The 16,738-nt window shown below is 39.8% G+C and overlaps 1 protein-coding gene across 12 annotated transcripts in view; it reads left to right on the top strand.

Moving 5' to 3' along the window:
* The window catches only part of DLGAP2 (DLG associated protein 2), a 480,112-nt gene that overhangs the window by 80,696 nt on the left and 382,678 nt on the right, over positions 1-16,738 (top strand). The window lies entirely within an intron of this gene.

Here is a 16,738-nt window from a genome sequence, read left to right as displayed (position 1 = left end):
TGGCTTGCTCTTACTTGTATTTCAGGCACAGTTTGCACTAAGGGTAATTGCATAGAGAACTTGACAACTGTGTTGAACTGTGGTGTGACTTGTGGTTACCTGCAACTGCTCAAATGAAAGTTAAAATCTCATTTCCCTTTTCATCTGTGAACACAGGAGCAGTACAGTATAGTGAGATAGTTAATAACACACCTCTTCTAGCAAGAACTTGAAAGTTTATAATTAGTGAACAGATTGCAGAAAGACTTTGGCCTTTATAATTATTTCAAGTTTTCCTGAAAACTGGACTAAGGAAACACTGTATAATGACCACAGCCCAGTCTGTGTGCTCTGCTGCTAATATCCTGTGCCGGTTATCTTTTTAAAAATTTTATTTCTAGTATAAGAATTTGATCCAGATTCCTTTGATGACCAAACTTTTCTTAACTTGTACGGAAGTGTATCAAGTAGATATCAAAGTCAATGTTACCTGAAGTGATGGCTTGGAGCTGGGCAGTAAGACTCTGACCATTTATCTAAAGAGGGTGAAATATGCCTTTATAATCAATATTAAGAGAGCCATTTGTCTAAAATACCAGTCACCTTCAAAAGTGCTTTCATTTGGACGTAAGAGAAAGGAGGAGCCTACTAGTGTAAAATTTGCTTTTGAAAATTTTGAACTAAGCTTTTTGAAGAGGAATCCTATCAGGTTTTGGTATGTAACAACTGCTGTACAACTCGAGCACACGTAGGTATGAAAATAACTGTAAATTCTATTGCTTCTGTGTGATGGCTACAGCAAGTGTTTTTATGCCTATGTATTATATAGTTGGGAGTTTCTCCAGGTGCAAAGTAAATGAGGTCTGTGTTCCATTTTCCCTGTTTCCCCCATTTATGGCGTTTGAATACTTGGGAGAGAGGAGGAGAAGAAGAGTTCAAACAGGACATGGGGGATTTTTCAGCTCCTTTCTGGAGAAAAGAACAACTCTATTTTTGAGTTTAATACATTGAGCCTGTGAGATAGGTGATCCATTTTCTTGTTTGGTTAAGTCTGAATCAACTAGTCCAAACTAAGAAGACATTAATTAAATTTGTGTAAATGTGGAACATGCTGTTTGCATTCAAATGTATACTTCGTATATAATCTTACCCAGCTCTATTCTCATTAAATGAGCCCAGAGAAGTGGCCTGATTATGAGCTTTAGGTCTATGTCTGTGTTCAGCTGACATTTGGAGGAATTTATCAATGCGCACTTAGGAGTTGTTCCCAATAAAAAGGAGAGAAGGATAAATCGAGATGGACTGAAGGGGAGGGAAGGGAGAAAAAGGAGGGAAAGAAGCATAAAATGAGACCTCCAAAACCATTAGGGAGGAACGCAGGTGCTGTAGGGATGGGTGAAAGGGTGGTAGTTTCCCTACTTGTTTATATCCACTCAGCAGTTCAGGAGTGGCCAGCTTGGGGGTCTTGGGCTCCTTGTTCAAGAGGGCCCCCACGACCAGCCTCTTTGATGCTGTTAGCACAGGGGCTGCACCCCAGAGGAAGAAACAAGCCCTTGAGAAGCACGGAGCCAGTGCTGCCACGCCATCCTCTCATCTGGCTGCTCTTCACACCTAACTTAACCTTGATTCTTGGGGAATATATGCAATTGGCCTTAAAAGTAGTTTGGCCCTGGATTGCCCATCCCCTGGAAAATTGCGCATCCCACTGTCCCTTGCTACACAGCACACGAGTTTGAAGTGGCAACGCTTTGTCGGTATTGATATGCTATATTTGTAAACTGGAGAAGAGCTATGCATGGAAAGAAGGGTGGACGGGAGCACCGATCACCTTCCCCTCGTGACGCTGTGTTAATACTTCTACCATGAACTTTTATTTTCAGTGCTTGTAACTTGGCTATAAAAACATCTCCTGCAGAGCCTTTCAAAAGGGAGGATAAAAAAAGTAATTCAGCTGTTCCACAGCAATGCAGTTTGGAAGACATGTATTTAACAAGATTAGGCTTTGCAGAGGTTAGAGAATGATGCGTTTTTCAAACATGTAAAACACAAAATCTCAATCTCTAAATAAAACACTGGATGCTGCAGGTTGGTTGCTTGCATGAAGCTTTTCTAATAGACAGTGATGTTTCCTTTCTTAAGTGTTATTTGAGGCTTTCTATTAATCATAAATATATTTTAATTACGAAATTAAAAGTTTGCATATCATGCACTGGCATAATGTATGTCCATTATCATGTTGGCTGGTATCCAGAACCTGTATTTGTCGCATACCATGTGCCTCAGGAAGCAAAAGATCCCAGACCAGACACCTTTATTCCTCGCTTCCATTTTATACACTACAAGCATACTCTTAAGAGCTGTATTGATGTTCCTTCTCAGTTTCTTTCCATCTTCTCTAACTTAACCAGCCAGCAACAACTGGGATGCATTAGCAGTTATAAAGTTAATTGGAAGAAAAGCAGTTACATGCTCTGTACAGGTGTTACTAACAAGATCATAAGGGGAAACAGTATGAAGATACTAATGACCTGGTAGGGAGCAGCTTGCTTATTTTCTTGAATTATAAACCTCCCTCTCTCCAGCTCCAGCTGGGAGAAATAGCCCACCCCTTTTGATGGACATCCACCACCCTCTGTGTGCACGTGCAGCCAGCTCTAATTCTCTTTATAAATACTTCCTAGCAATGGTCCATGCCCTGCCAATGGGAACTCTTCAGCCAAGTCAAAAGTCCCCCCTCGTCACTTCTGCAAACCGTAGGCATATGCCGAGGCTGTCCTTCCGCGCTCCCTAAGCATGGGTCTTAGTTATGATAATGGTTTGGAGAGTTGTTCACACTGTATGAGCAGTACACTTGGTTTCTACCCTCAGAAGGAAGACAGCCATTAAATACAATGTGTTTAAAATAAATAAATAAATATATTTGAGGGGTAAGAATGAAGCTTTGAAACAGTCAGTATTCTCTGATGTGTGTTGCTTTTTATTTAAATTTATGTATTTTTTTAAAACTTATTTTTATTTTCAATCTTGCTTGAAATAGAGCTCTTCAGTCACTACATGTGGGTTGTTTAGCTATAGATAATTGCATGCAAATCAAAAGAGGAAATATATCTGAAGGCTTATGTTTTAGTGTATGCTGTGTTTAAGCAGTCTAAGACCAGATAAGTGAATTATTTGGAGTTTGATTTTTTTTGTTTATCCCAGAGCTCCCTGTATCATGATGTCACACAGTAAATGATCCTCAAGGTGAGCACAAATATACTTGGTACAGTAAAACGTGAGTTATCAATGGGACTCGTTAACAGAAGGCGCTCTGTGCAATTTTTACCATTGCTGCAGCTGTTAAATGGACATTCTTGCACTGCGGAGATGCTGACAGCTGTGTGCTTTGTGTGCCGCTGTTGTGCTCTTGACACACAATTATTAGTTTCCTGTCATGCAAGGAAATGGCACAAACAGCTTCTGTGCTATCCTTTTCTGTCATAGCCGTGAGTTTAATATGTTGTGGACTGCAAATTTGGGCTCATTTTTTCCCACGGAAGATCCCAAAGGAAGGAACGAATCAATCGTCACTAACAGCTTCTTGGGTTGATTCGTTCGCTGGTGCTTTAAACTTGCATTTCCTCTCCAACAGTGAAGAACATAGGTACAGTAAAGAGCATCCGCACCTATCTGGCTGACTTGATTCTGATAAATAGCTCTTTTAAACTTTGAAGAACACTCTTTTAAAAAAAAAAAAAAAAGGAAAAAAAAAGATTTATGCTGTCTCAAGTTTCTTCATCATCCATTTTCAGGTCAGCTCTTGTGTGCTGATATTGAACTTGCAGAAGACATTAAATGCTTCGTTATAATCATTCTCTTCTGTCCAGTGCATTGGCAAAGAGTACATTGAAGAAAAAAAAAAAGTGTGACCAATATTCTGCTCTCTGCAAAGAATGAATAATATCTGCTTGAGAGAGTGGTAATTGCTTTAGATACAAAAGCAGGAGTTTAATAATAACCAATCTCTTCATTGGATAAAGTATAGCCCAAGACAGTAATGTTTCATCCTTCGCTTGTTTGCTTTTCTTCCTGTTGCTTGAAGAGCAAATATTGAACATGAGAAAAATCTAAGATGGTATTAAAAAGAATTACTGCATTAAACTTTACTAAATTGGATAAAGAAGTTAACATTGCTTTTTTTTTTTTTTTTTCCCCTTATCTATATCTACAACTCGGTTGCTTTCGTAGCTTTTAAAGTAAAAGGAACGTGGATTGGTTTTGAAAACCAATGTGTTTTATAACTAGCAAGTATGTTAATATCTGCTAGTTAATTTTTTTTCTGATGCAATGGATGTTTGTAAGAAGAGCCATCCAAATGACTGGGCTCACAATGCGTATGTATGAACTGTACAGCAGCAGTTTGATTTCACAGAAGGAATTACAGAACTATGTTCAGAAGCCAAAGTCCTGTTATAAAAATAACTTACCATATTCACTAGCATGTCATCTTCCATCTGAACATTTTGAAATAATTAATTGTGATGAATTTTTTTGTCTTCTGCCATTGAGATAAAGAAATGTTATTCCTACGTTTTATAGAAGAGAAAGTTAGATTATCAGCCGGTACAATGCAAGGATATCCACTAGGGTTATGTATCATCCTCTTTGGAAGTTCTTTGCTTAAACTGAGATTGTCCTTTTACTTTCAAGACATTGCTATAGATTTTTAGACAGTTCCTGCAGACTTCACCTGCTGTCTGCTTGCTGAGTTCAACATGAGCGTTCTCATTCAGATGTTCATCTGCAGGCTGCCTGCTGGTACTTTCCAGCCTGGTTTCCATGGAAATAGGAATTAGGGGGGGGGCGGAAATAAAGCAAGAGTAAGTATTTTCTTAATCTTTTAGTTAATCCGGAAGTTCTCATGCCTTGGTATCGAGGTTGTTTGCCTTTGGGTTGGCTAGGCATATCATGCCAACTTTTGTAAAATAAAAAAGAAATAAAAGCGTTATTAGAGCTGTTATGAACTATACCTGTTACCGTAACTCTGTAGAGATGTACAGGATCACCAGTAAAGGATGAAGAAGGGTGAACTGAACTGGACTGTGCAAGGATAAGGTGATGAGAGGGTGTGAGTGATAAGTGATCACCCGTGATAAGCTGTGACAGACCTTCTGGTCAGACGTAGCTTGCATTGTGAAAAATATTGACAGTAATTAATCAAATAGTTCCACATCAACCCGTGGAAGGAAAACATCCAGTTTGGAGAAGATCTAATTTAAATGCTCTGGACTCAAAGTGAAACAAAGGATATCACCTAAGGCATTCAGAACATAATTTAGGGCGCTCATGTTTCCCTAGAGATTCCTGCTCTCCTCTTTCCCTTCATGTTACTGACACTACCATATCAGGGAAGTCGGGGCCGTGGAGCAGTCACCCTACACATGGGTGTATGGTGAGGTAAACTTTCTACTAATTGCAAGCAGCATATTCTTATATACACTCTTCTTCCCCTTCCTCAGTGGCTGAATCCCAGCCACAGCTTAATGTTAGCCTGTCCTTGGGAAGAGGATATCCAGGGTCTCTAGGCCAGGCCGTTATTCCTCTTATTTTGGCCAGAAGTGACCAGGCAAATTAGCACAGAGTTGGGAATGGGAAGGGAGCAGGCCTATGCCATGCCCAAAGGAGGATCAGCTATACCCACCTCTTTCCTGACAGATGCTTGTGTGGCCTTTCCAAGCCTTTTATTAAGCTTCCCTAACCTCACCACTGACAGCTTTTCCTGATACGTTACCTGAGCCTTCTTTGTTGCAGCTTAAACCCATTAAGTAGCGTGGATGATGGGCGCGTCCTGTTTCTCAGCTTCTTGCAGATACCCTTTATATACCTGAAGGCTCTTTATCTTGTCTTCCCTCCTTCTAGATTTTGTCATCTGTGTTTCGTGTATGTTGCACAAGCATATAAACCTGACATGTTTTTAAAGTACCTCATAGAAATATGAGCCTTTTTTCACACCCATATTTGTTTAGAAGAGAATGCGGAGTGTAGCAGTTCCCTAAATGTGGCATCATCTTTGATTAGCTAATGTCTAATGTCTCATTTTTATACTACCTTTCTTCTTCCAGAAGACTTGGTCGACTTGAGTGAGTATGCTAACGCTGGCTATAGACTTTTCTTTGTTTACTTGTTTTTGTTTAGTACTAGTTCAATTCTGGAAAGGTGATCTGATAGTAGGAATTAATGTAATTGAAATAGTTAAAAAACAGGAAGTTTGAGTAAAGATACCAAAATCTTCTAATATTCATGAGTTGGTTGGGTTTTCACTTCATGATTTCCTGATTCTCTTCCCCTCACCATGGCCTACAAGGTGGATATAAACCTATTACCCAAACTTTGGTTTCCATCAGTGTTGTTCTCTAGCTTTTCTCTCATCTACAGAAGATCAGCAGCACAGGGAGTGTAGCCATAAGGGACCAGGACGTTGATTCCACTTCTCCCAGGGATCCAGAATCTGGATAAGGCACAAGTGGTACTGAAAAGCAGGTAGTTTGCAGTGATGTTAAGAGGAAACCTTCAGGCTGTGGAAGAAATTACCTTCTAAAGTTGGTTTACATCCTTTGTGTTGTTTTAGATTCCTTAGTACTGCTAGATGTCTAGTAGGATAAGGAACTATACAATTTTCAGTCTCAAACCAGCCAGAAGACTGCCTTGTCCTACTGGATTTGTATCTACCCAGGACTGTCTGGCTTAATCCACTAAGATCTTGTCTCTGTGTGGTACAGGCAGTTTGGGGTAGACCCAAACTTCAAAGGGGTCAGATCTGTTATCTCAAGATCAATAGGTTCTCAGACTTCAGTATCAAGATTTCCAGGTATAATTAACACATATTAGTCCACTTAAAATAACTGGACAGGCCAGGAGACTCTGGATATGTGTGAACATAAAACTGTTTTAAGGTTCCAGCTGGCGCAGGTCTCGGAGCCATTCTGCTTATGGAGTAAAAAGCATGGTCACAGCATGGTGCACTGGTGCTTCGGTCTTTGCAGGGTGTCCAGGCTGGCTGCTAGCACAGTGCAAAGTCCTTTTTGGAGTTCAAGGTCTTCCACTACAACTAGCTCCTTCCCAGAGATGGTTTTTCCCCCTCTTATTACTGTTATGAGAAGTCATGGTTGTGCTTCACCCAAAACTATGTAGTCTTAAAAACAAACAAACAAAAAAAAACCCAAGGAAGATATTTCACTGACGTGTAGATGTCACGTTAAATGTTCCAAGACCAATAAAACATGCTCCCCTGAAAGGCGAGTGCTGGCCAGCCCCCGTGCTCTCAGGACCAGATATAAGCCATTAGCTGTAAAATAGCATTTTCACAGCAGTCTCGCCAGGGGCTGGAGAAGGACTCTAACTCAGGGAAGCTTAATTCTAGAGGCAGAAATGTAAGTGTGTGTGTGTTTGCAGTCTCTTTGTCTAACGTCGTAAGAGCCCTGGTGGCTGCAGGTGTGTAGGAAGGAAATTCTCTCCAGAAAAAAGCATCTCTTGCAAGAAAGCTTACTTGACCTTTAGTTCTGAAATATTTTGTAAAGCATTCCCAATGAGTACAGCTCAGCTACTGAAGGAAGAGAGGGGTGTACATCATCATCACCAGGAGCTGCAGGCAGCTCTGGTAACTGGCCGTGTTCGTAATGTGACTAAGCATTGCTAAACGAAAGCAGTATGTAGAATGATGGATTTCTATGTGCCAGAGTTTGGGATTTTTATTTTTTTAGCGCTTTCATCTATTTGTGAAACGGCTGCCCAGGCAGTATATAAATCACGTGGAGTGAGGGGGTGTGTATGTGTGTGTGCGTGTACTATACACAGGCACTCTCTTGCGGAGGAACATAGTTTTGAAGTCCAGTGCCAAAATGTACAACTTGGCCAACAGAGTGCAGTGTGTGGGTAGAGTTAAAAGAGCGTGTAAGTGAGCAGAGAAGTTGAAAGACAGACATTTCTAGTTATACAGCGAGTACGGTAAAATGTTCATGCTGTTTTCTAGAACAACTACCAGTCAATGGTGAGGAGCGCAGGAAATTCATAGAGGTCTCAGAGGAATATAGCTGTAATGCTGGAGGAGCCTTGGATTCATTGGTTTCACGTGGGTACAGTAGACCACACTGACACTTCATTACCACTCGAGGAATTTGATTGTGGGCTAACTGAAACTATTCCCTCACCTTTTAAAGGTCCTAAAAATATATGCTTTAATTATCTGGGAAGACTCCCAGTCCTGAGAGGAGTAAGTAGTGGAAACAGCATCAGAAGTGACCACCAGTCTTTTCTCCCAGATTCACTTCACTTGTGTCGTAATCCCTGATTTTGTGGAAGCTCTTCAAGGTTTTGAAGAGCAAAACGTTTTTTTTTCAGGGGATGTGGGAATAATGGATTTTTTTCATAAAAGTTTTCTTGCAAAAATAATGTAAGTTAGAAAAAATAAGGACTAAAATTCACATTCACTATTTCGAGAAACTCTTGTTTGCTTTATTTTGTCCTTTGCCACTCCCCCTACTCCTCCACCACCCCTTTTTACTAGAGGAGTGGGAGAGTATGGGGAATTGGATTCTGCATCTAAGATGCTTACAGTATGAGATAACTTCTGTATGCATAAGATGCCCGAACGGTGTTTGTCTGCTCTAAGGCTTGCTGCTTAATTTGGAGTAGTCTGCCACGTGTTTTGGACTTGTATTTAACTCCCTAGGATCGAATAACGGATTTAAAAAGATGCAGTATACAAGCCTCTCCGTGATTAAAACCTGAGAGCTCTCTTTTCTTCCAGCTGTGCATTTCCCAGACAGGGGCATCCCACTTCCACTGATGTACTGGCAGAGACTTCTTCCAGACGCACCTTTTTTCTTTCAGCTGCCTTCATTAATGTACAATTTTTCCTGTCCTTCCTATTTCTTCTTGTATTAGCTGGTGGGGTGGGAGTACTAAAACATGCATTTTGTTATCAAAACATCTGAGCAGTTCATGCTTTCCATTTAAAGATAAACCACAGTGATATTCTCTACGCTTAAAATGGTTTTTCTGTGCTAGAATGATTTTATTTGTAGTAATGCTGTATGACGTGGTTCTCCTGTCTTTTGGGATACTATAACATAATAGGCACTATAAATAACAGCTGCTAATGTCTACGATCATGCACAACAGGCAGTAATTTAACCACTTGTCTCCCTTCTGTCACGATGGGAAATATCAAACACTTCCGCACCAATAATGCAGATGATCCCCAAAGCTGTTAGTGGTGCTTATTGTAGAAGTACATTACTAGAGGCAGCGCTGCACCCCCTGCAACCCCGTGCTTCCGCACATGTGGTTGAGTCGTCTCGGTATGCCTCTGCATTGGGTAAGGCGCCAGCTGTATCTCCAGAGAACCTCTCCCAAACTGCCAGCCGAGAGGAGTGGTGTCGCTAAGTAGGGAAAAGCAGAGGAAGAGCCTAGGAACAGCAGAAACGGTCCTGTTAGCTTGTCCTTCTTGGGGCAGAGATCATTGGGGCAGGGAAGGGGCAGAGAGTGTGGAGATATTTCACCATACCTCGTAAAAGTAATTCTACAAGATTAGATGCGTGTTGTCACTTGTAGATTGTATTAATTTTATTAAAATTTGTTGGTTTGCTAGACTTAGGTAGTTAAATGCTGAAGTGAGGACGCATGAATTTGTAGTCGACGGAGGCTGCTGTCCCAGGGTCCCCCAGGTCTCATCTGGACACAGCTTAAAATCAGGGAAGCTGCGAGGGGTAAGAGCACAGTACCAGAGAAACCACGAGAAGCATAACTCACAGCTGTGCTCATCTGACAGCAAACCCTGGGGATGAATCATCTCAAGATTTTCAGTGGGGTATATATAGGAAACCTAAACTTGCCAAAGAATAACGATGGCACGACAAAAAGCCATGGGGGCATTTGCGGTCTTTCTTACCTTATATAATGGCTTCTTGAACGTCCTTTATAAATCAAGGACTGATCCTCTGTACTGTACCATTAAAACTTCTTGTGAGCCCAGAGCCTCCATACTGAACATGGGCAGAACAATGCTGGAAGCTTCAGCTGACAGAAGTTTAATTCATGAACCACCTTCACAAATATATTTGGAAATTGTGAGTCAGAGAAGTCAGCCCACAAGGCATAAGAAATTACATCATGGTTAGGCTGTAGGTGATTATAAATGTAAGGGGTAAGATACCACATAAGCTTCGGGGAAAGGGAAGTATATTTTGAAAACGCTTCAGTACTTTTTGCTCCCCGGCTCGTTTGGAGGGCGGTTGGAGGCAGTGATATGAAATTGAAAAGCCTGAAGAGGAAGGACCAGCAGGGCATGGGCCATCACTGATGCGTGTTAGAGGAAGCGTCCTTTCTCTTGAAGCCATGAAGACATAGAAATCACAGTCATGAGCACCTCTGCATTAGGACTAGTGATCCACGTTTCATATACCTGAGTATAAGTCTTGCTGGTGTATTTTGATTTGCACTAAATATGTATTATAACGATTCTTTAAAAAAGATCATTAGAATTTGTTGCCCGGTGCTGAAATTTTCTGACTCTCTCCTGTTTCTATGGCAACTGTAATAGTAAGAAGACACAGTAAACAAATGCACTGTATTATAAGCCTCCTCTTTAACAGGACGTTCATTTTATTATTATCTGTCCAAATTAGTCTGGTGACAGGTATTGTGCATTTGACCATCTGAACAGTAAAGTATTTAATTTTCCCTGAAGACTTATCTTCTAGCTTCAAGGGCTTTTACTTTGGTCTTTAATCATTTTCCTAACCCAGCGGTGGGGTGGTATGTGCCAGTGGTTAGTACATTACTGCTGGTAATACTTGCTTAGCTCAGAGGAGAGTAGTGAGTGCTTAATGATGTTTATAAAGTGGTTTAGAAATAGGGAAATTTAAACTGCAGAAGTACACTTGTTGCTAGCTAATGCAGAAAATAAAAACAACTTTGCCTGTGATTCTTTGAACGTGCTGATGTGATGCGGTCTTCCAAGGGCATAGCTGGAAAGGCATAGCTTCTCTCTAAGAATAAAGAATATGCCTTTCATGGAGCAAATTACATCTCACAAAGTGGAGTGTCATCTTCTGCAGCAACGCACAATTGAGGTCCTTGAAATATTTTGTGCAGCAACAAGAGTTCTGTATGTTCTGGACTGCCAAATGCTGCAAAGGAGACGAGGAGTCTGACCTCCATCCGCCCCTGCTCTGCTTGGCAGGTCGCAGGCAGGAGCGCGCCGTGCGTCCCCTGCCGCGCTGCGGACCGTGTGTCTTGCAGGCACGTGTGCTGCTGGAGTCGAGGGGGTAAACTTCATGCCCACCGATGATGCAATGAAATTCCTGCACGATTACTGATCTCGCCTTCTGTTTTAGCAATGAACCTTCCTTCTGTGAAACCAGTTTCAAGATGCTGAAAGGGGTAGCCAGATTTTTCAAAGATGACAACTGCGGATAAATTGTTCCGGTGTCTCAGTGAATGATATGGCTATGCTGTACTTCTGGGGTGCTTTATGGGGAATGAAAAAGTCAAAGCTCAAATAGTCAAGTTAGGATGGGGGAAGCCTGTTTGGTTTTGGTGTGGCGAAGAGATTGCCGGCACTCGGGTTACTGGGGATTTGCTCTGAACTCTTCCTCGGGGCTGCAGGATGGCGCTGAGGCAGTCACCTCTGCTTCAGTCTGTAACATTAAATACCCTTCAGCAACTTACAGAGAACTGACACATAAGGAGCAAGACACTTCTTTTTCTTTGAGATTTATCATGCTTATTTCATTGAAGACCTGTTGTGTTAAGTATTTAACAGAATCAGTTGATAACTTTATTTAATGGTAGTCACTTTGTAAAATGCTCTACAAAATTGATGGAGATGAGGGGGGCTAATGAAAGCAAGCTGTTGATCCAGAGAAACACAAGTCATCGCTCGAAGCCTTGCTGTTCTGCTGGTGGTGATGGTGGGAGACACCAAAGCCCCAATTTGTAGGTTTTTCTTTTCAGATTCTTTAGCAGTATTCTGAATATCATTGTTGCTGCAGGGAATGAGGTAATCCCTCTGATTTGGAAACTTTTTGGTTTTTGGATACAATAGCGGTGAATGGTGCTTCTCAAAGGCACGGAAGGCTTTGGTGTCCAATAAGAAGTAGGCTGTTGGATGGTGCTTTAAGGTATCGACTTCTGTCTGTGTAAACACATGTGTCTTGGTATCACCCAAATGAGATGGCTTCTTTAGGCAGGCCACCAGATTTGACAGGGACTCTTCAGATACTTTCTACCACTTCAAAGAGACTGGCTCTGTGAGGGAGCCTCCCATGCTGAGACAAGCTTCTTCATAATTAGGAACTCAAGGTGCTAATGAAGGCACTTCTGCATAGGCAGAGAAGATGGTTTTGAAGGAGATAATAGCATTTTGGTTGTTTTTTCATGGGGGACAGATTTTAAGCCTTCAATATGGTTGTCTTTCCATTTCTTAGGTTAACTTGAAAGAAAACAGATTGCATCATACATCATTCAATATATAAAGGGGGCTTGTCAGAAAGACAGAGAAAGACTTTTTAGCAAGGCCTGCAGTGGCAGGGCAAGGGGCAATGATGTAGGTTTAGATTGGACGTAAAGAAGAAATTTTTTTACAATGACAATGGTGAGACACTGGAAGAAGAGAAGTTGTGGATGCCCCATCATTGCAAGCGTTCAAAGTCAGGTTGGATGGGGCTTTAAGCAACATGATCTAGTGAAAGATGTCTCTGCTTGTGGCAGGGGAGTTGGGCTAGGTGGTCTTTGAAGGTCTCTTCCAACAGAAACCATTCTATGATTCCATGATTTTTTTTGGTTTTGGTTGGACTTTATGTTACTGAAAATAAAATTCAAGAAAGGGTAAACTCTGAGATGAATTTGATTCTTTGTCCTTCTAATTGGCATGAGATTCATGTTCATAATGAAAGGCAGATTTTGACGTTAAGGTGCGTATCTTCAAAATTTCAACCTTGTAGCCATGAAGATACTGTTCTCTTGGAAATCTTTACAAGTAATAGTTGCTGGGCTGCATTCATTGTTTTCTGCTAGAGCTGGTCTCTGACTTGTTTACTCAAGTAATTTATGTGTGAAGAGGCTGTAGTCATCTTTCTTCTTTTGAAACTCTACCGTTTAAGTCCTTGTGGAAGACATCCTATGCCATTTCATTATTTTTATTTTGTTGAGTTGTAACTCAAGAGCATCACAGATCACAGATATATTCTCTGATGTTTTGTGTTTTCCTTTTCCTTGGGGCCTTTCATAACTCAGCATAGTCAATAACTCCAGTCTTCTCCCTTGTTGGTAGTTCTTTTCATCCTTTTTTTTTTATTTGGCAGCTTTATCACTTTATTAGATATTTTGCTGATTTCCATGCCTGATGTTTTGCAGTTCCCTATAGGATTTTATGCACTTATTATCGTCTCTCTAGTTTTGCTGCCTTTCTTTTTGATCTTCTAATTTTGTTCTTTATGACTTACCTGAATTTTTCTTTCTCTCTCTTTTTTTTTTTTTTTAAATCATGTAAGAAACACTTCCTACGTTGTTATTCACTATACTTACACTTGAGTAATGTAGTTTTCTGGTCTAGCAGATTCTTAGCTGTTTGACATTGTGTAATGTTCGGTTGATTTCTCTGAAAAAATCTTTTAGCATATCGTCATGCAAGTTATTGACAAATTACTCTCAACAGTAAACTGCAGAACATCCTTAACTGTCACTGACATCTTTGCTTGGCATTTTAGAAGACATATGGCTTCCCACAAAACTGTGTAGTTATTTAACTTGAATTTTGTTGCCTTCCTGTTGGATCTTTTGACTAAGGTATAAATACTCTACCATAAATATTTCTTTTCCCATTCAAGGAATATGATGTTAGCCAAGGCTTAATCTTGAGCATTCTAGGAGAACCTGGGAGGTTTAGCTTGCAGTACAAATATTTTGGTATTTCATTCCTCTCTGCTTCGTCCTGGCATTGGACATGTGTACACAGCACATTAATTCTTGAATTTTGTCTCTCAAGGCATATGAGTAGAATGGGATTGGAGTGCCAAGGGTCAGCTCATTTTGCAACACAAAGATACGTATGTTTTCTTTTGTTGTTGAGGTTTTTTTTTGTTTGTTTTGTTTTTGTGGATGGGAGATAAGGATGGAATTTGCATCTGTTCTTTTAACTTATCTATTTGCACTCTGGCCAGTCAGGGTGAAGGCAGGGCAGTCGTACCACAGTGCTGTTGCCCTTTAGACTGAGTTTCCAGACTCACACAAGCAGCACATCTCCTCTAACGCAATTGATTCCTATTGGCAGGGATTTGTTTTTCAGAAATATTCTTCCTTTCTGAGTATCCTGGATTGTAATTTCCTAAGTTCTTGCATGATGATAAGGCTTGTCTGTCATTTAGGCTTTCTTGTCGTGCTGGGTAGCATCTCTCTCTGTGTCTTCACGAGCATGTTCTGTACTGTAACGTTTGATATCTTCCTTGTGCACGGTAATTGTCAACTTACAACACAATCTGCCGATATGCACAATTTCTCAAGGAATTGATGACTAATTCTGTATATAGTTTAATAAAATAATTTTACAATGATTCCAACTTTTTGAAGAATGTGATATATGCAAGAGTTCTGCCTAAAGGCATGGTGCTTAGTCCAGTACAAAACTGCATTTTTCATTGTGGTTGTGTATATCTGATTTGATGGCCACACGTTTTTCATGTACTTTTCAATTTTAGCTCATTCAAATAATCACAGAAAACCTCTAGGTCTGGAGGACGATTTGAACAGATCACGTAGTCTCTTGTCCTTGTCCAAGGCAAGCTCTGTTTGTGCCTGCCTGGAGGTCATTCCTGATGGTTGTGCAGCCTATGACAGGTTCCACAGCTTTCTGAAGCACTGTAGGTCTGTGTTTGATTAGTCTTACTGTTAGATATTGTGCGAATATTTCAAACTGAAATGTACCCTATTGGAACTTTAAATTTAATATTATTGTTCAGTCCGCCACGGACATGGAGAATAGATGATTGTTATTTTGTTTTGCAGTGGCATTTTATGTATCTGGAAGCTAATGCCCTTGATTTGAGACTTCTCATTTCCAAGAAAAAAATATTGAAATAGTTTCTTGGCCCTTGACCATTTTTTTTTTTTTCTAAACCTCGTGGGAAAAGGTAAATCTTACCTTGTACTCTTTCTTTCAAAGTTCTTTCCTCAAGAGTGAAGTGAATGCATTGAAATTTCCTATTTTGGAGGGAAGAAAATGTGATCAGAGTTCACAGATCACAAGACTGTTTGTCCTGTAGTTATATTTTAACCCCAAATTAAAACTTTTTTAAATTTTATTTTTATTAGTTGAAAAGCACATTACGTAGGCTGACACAGCAACCCCAGCAAATTAATTCTTTTTAAACGCTGTGAATCGTAAACATAAGAAGGAAGTCCTAGTTTTAACTAGGACTTTAAACTAGCTCAGTTTTAAGAAGCCATTTATATATTCAGTTATGGATTGTCTTCCAGTTAAATAGGAATTAGGGCATGGTAACTTTTTCATTGTAAAATATATATATTTTCTTCATTCTTTCCTTCCCCCAGCCCTCCATCTGTGGTAAAATGATCGTTTTAAAAAAAGTATTCTTGTTTCTGTATATCTCCTTATCCATAGTATCTAGTTCATTCCATTGAATTAACTTATAAGCTGTCTTTGCAGAAGGGAAAGAAAAACATTTAGCCTGTTCTCATAAATTTCACACTTGGAATTTTTAACGTGAAAGCTTCGTTTATGCTATAGTTATTGACTTTGGGATAACAAATAATACTGGAAGTTCAGCAGTCAATGAGTAAATTATATTAAAAAAATCAGTTGACTGAATACAGTGACCCTTCACTATTTCTGCATTTCATATTGGCATATTTTTATAAAACAACTACCATCCCAGTGATAATCCTTGTTTTCATTATTTAAGTGTTTTTAATTGAATATGTTCACATTCAAATTACAGAGTGAGAAGTAAATCTGTGGGAGTTTAATGACTCTGTTTTCTTATGTTATACAAAATATACAAATCCAGTTAGGCATATTGCTGCAATGATGATTTTGATCATTAAGTATTTTATGCAAATGAATTAATGGGCATATATGCTATAGTAAAGGCTGCATAATTGCCTTCCATCTAGTGTGTTGTTTTTTTTCTCCTGCAGATATCTTAATAATAAAACCTAATCAACTTTTTTCAGCCTGTATGTACTAGTTAGTTTTTTTGAAATGAAAGGGCCTGAAGAAACTGTAGCCGAATTATAACTTCCTGAGGTCTTTGGAAGCATTTACTTCAATTTTTTTTTTTCTTTTCTTTAAATTCTCTATTGAATTAAAGGTCTGAATATTGGTTTTCAAAACCAAAAGTAGCTTTATCTTCTGTCTGGGATGTTCATTAATGCTTCTGGGGAATCTATTCATGTAATATTTTAGAGTTCAATGAGTTTGTCTTTGCTCAGGATCACCTTGGGTTGGTTAGCAAATGCAAAGATTATTTCCAAATATGGCTGTGTAGATTAAAACTATGTGGCACTGGCTCCTGGGCTTCCTGTCATCACAGATAGGAGAGCTTCTGTATGCCTGACTCCTTCCTTGATGAGGAGCTGATACAGCAAAGCACTTAAAAGTGTGTTCCCTCAAGGGCATTGGTGAAAAATATAATTGGCAGAACAAAGTATAATGGAGGATTTTAAAGAAATTAAGAACAAAAACATTTCAGCAGGGGAGTAA

This window comes from Larus michahellis, chromosome 3 (genome assembly GCF_964199755.1).
Source record: "Larus michahellis chromosome 3, bLarMic1.1, whole genome shotgun sequence".
Taxonomy (NCBI): Eukaryota; Metazoa; Chordata; class Aves; order Charadriiformes; family Laridae; genus Larus; species Larus michahellis.
The sequence above is the reverse complement of the archived record's forward strand: the minus strand, read 5'-3'. Positions and strand labels throughout refer to the sequence as shown.